Source organism: Pinus tabuliformis, chromosome 2_2, assembly GCF_031772625.1.
Source record: "Pinus tabuliformis cultivar Carrire ecotype Pingquan chromosome 2_2, CPIR1, whole genome shotgun sequence".
NCBI classification, from domain to species: domain Eukaryota; kingdom Viridiplantae; phylum Streptophyta; class Pinopsida; order Pinales; family Pinaceae; genus Pinus; species Pinus tabuliformis.
The window spans coordinates 799,548,825-799,551,837 of record NC_142300.1 but is presented as its reverse complement, the minus strand read 5'-3'; positions in this window follow the sequence as shown (position 1 = coordinate 799,551,837).

Genomic DNA, 3,013 nt, shown 5'->3' with positions numbered 1-3,013 from the left:
AGGTCGCCCGCCCGTCGTGCAGTGGTAAACGAGGTTCGGTCGACGAGTACGGTTGGCAGCTCGTGTGAGGGCGCGCCCGCCCAGCTCGGGCAAGGAACTCGGTTGGCACACGGAGGTGTTGCCTATTTGTAAAATTGGCTAAGTATGAAACTTGGTGTTTCCCAAGTATACTTGTAAAGCCCCGTAAACATTGTGGAGTTGAATAATATATTGTATTCAGGTAGTTGCCCCTCCCTTTACACTGTGCAATTGTGTTCTTCATGTATAATTGCTGATGATAATTGCCTATGCGTATATGTGTTCATTGGCATAAAGGAAACACAATAATACTTGGTTGCGAAAAACAAACTAAGTAGACTAATGGTTAGGCGTAGTCCATGAACATAAGTATTGGTGAAAAGGAAGTGTTCGGTGGCGCCGCACCTCGCCAAGTACGGCTGAAAGGGTACTGTAGGCCTGGGGGCGTGACACGCAGGGTTCCCATGTCGCTCGCGCCGTGTTGGGGATGGCGCACGCCCCTTGATACCTGCACGATGGGCGAGCCACCGACGGAAGGCGCGCGGGCGACCCTTGTTGCGTGCCCGGATGAAAGAGGTGACCATGTGCGGACGAGTCAGGATGCAGGCAGGTGTGCGACGTGCGGCGACGGGTGTAATCGGCGAGGTGTTGGAGCCGACCCATGGGTGCGACGGTGCACACGAAGGGACGCGGCGGTTCGTCGGAATGGGGCCTGTCGAGGTTATGTGGCAGGTCAGCCGGGCATGCATGTTGATGGAGCCGACCCTTGTTATCCTCGAGAGACACGGCCCCTGGGCGAAAGGATGCGTATAAGCAAGGAGGATGGCGTTCGACGAAGGGATGTCGAACTCAAACTTCCACATCGCAGAACAAGTGCGAAGGAAGGAGTTGGGCGAAAACGGAAGGAAGAGAAGGACGCGGGTAAGAGGGCCGCACCGGCGGGCGGATTACAGAGGGCGGGTCGGGCTTGGTAGCGCGGGCAGGCAGAGCGGGGCGGGTTACCGTCCGGGCAGGCAGGCCGCACTGCATGTGGGCCGTGCACCCTCACTATGGACCGCACCGACGGGTAGAGTTTGGGTGCCGCGGAAGGGAAATTCGGGCGGACAGGTTCGCAGTTCAGGTGTGGAGTTGTGTCGTGCAGGCCGCGGGCCAGTGCAGCACGACCACACGACACGACAGGTTGAAAGAATAATTGAAGAAGATTAATTTATGGTAAGTTATTTTCACTGCATTGTTAAGAACACTTGCTGGAGAATTGATCGAGTGTTGAAGTAGGCGCAGACCGTGTACTCAAGTATTGGTAAAAGGAAAAAGTACGGCGGTGCCGCACCCGCTTATGCGTGGTTGAAATACTACCACTAGGATAGGAGCGCGACATGGGGTCTCCCGGTCCCTCCTCGACAGAGGTCGCCAAATTGCAGGGTACCCGGGGATTCCATGTACCGCCTTGTCGAAAGCATCCCAAGTGCGGGGAATTTGGGGTTTCCATGTCTCGTCGCAATGGAAATCGCCCTAGGTGCGGTAAACTTGGTGTACATCGAGCCTGCAACCTCACATCAAGAAAAAGGCTCGGTTGGTAGCGACATAATACACGTTGAGGCTCCCTCCTCAATTACAGTCCGATGAATAGGCCTGTTTTTTACTATCAATGGAATCTGGAAAGCCATTTGATGACCAAACGTGGTGTACCATTTTCTAGATTGAAAATTATTAGGCTTGGGTCCTGAACATCAACAGCTCCTATAGCCGACAAAAGTAATTTTCGTTGTGTTGGGCATGATTGCAACACTTCCAAAGCCGACATTGCCGAGGGTGAATGATCCGGATTTAAACAGGAACGCAACAAATTACAGAGATAACCATATACAATGAGGCTCGAAGGCCTATTTATTGTTGAGAAACAATGGAAAAACCCTTAACATTCCAAAACCTAACCCTAGGAGATGAAACGCCAAACTGTGGGCCCCGTTTGGGGGTAAGTTGGTACATCAACTTCCCGGGGTCGTAACTTTGGCATATGATCTCCGTTTGACGCGTACAATAGCTCATTAGAAAGATCTATCCGAGCACTATCATTGTTGGAATGGGAAACACCAGTCCATTCCATGGACTCGTGTTTCCCCCGGATTCCCCAAAAAACGTCGTTTAGGGCCTCAAAACGGCTCCGGAAGTTCAGGACCCGAAAAACTGCTAAAAATAGTAAGTTGTGCTACAATTAAGGAAACTGAAAATGCTGAGAAAGACAATGGTGGGGGTCCAGGTGGACTTGGCAGGTGGCCACCAATATCCACCTGGATCATTCCTCCCCCCTTAGGAAGCAATGGTCCCCATTGCGTTGAGCTCCTCCATGAGATGAGGAAACTTCTGCTGAACTTGTTCCCTGGTGAGCCACTTGCCCTGCTGAAGGAGTTGGCCCGCTTTGACAACTCGATACAGTTGGATATTCTGTTGGCGAGTGTTCTTGATCTGTGTGTCCATGATCCGATCAGTTGCAGCTTGTTCCATGCAATCTGGATTTAATTCTGTGGGTTTGAGCTGTTCTGCAATGTCGGATGTGTCTAGCAATGGTGGAAAGTATGGCCGAAGGCGGTCCACATTGAATACTGGGTGCAGGCCAAGGAATGGGGGAATGCTGAGCTCAAATGCATTGTCTCCCATAGCCTTAGTAATGGTGTAAGGACCATATCGGAGTGGTCTCAATTTCCGATAGGCTCCAGTAAGGCGTTCCTTTTGCAAATGCAACCAGACTTTGTCGCCCACCTGAAACTTGTGTGGCACCCGATGTTGATCATGTCGCTGCTTGTACTTGGCATTTGATTTCTCAAGAATGTCATGGACCTGCTGGCGAATATGTTGGATGCGCTCAATGAAGCTGGTGGCCTTATCTGTTTCGGACTGGACATGAGCTGAATTCATGTGAGTAGCTGCAAGTGGCATGGCCACATCAATGGGGCATAGTGGCTGGAATCCCAAACCCACCTGAAAAGGGCTATGG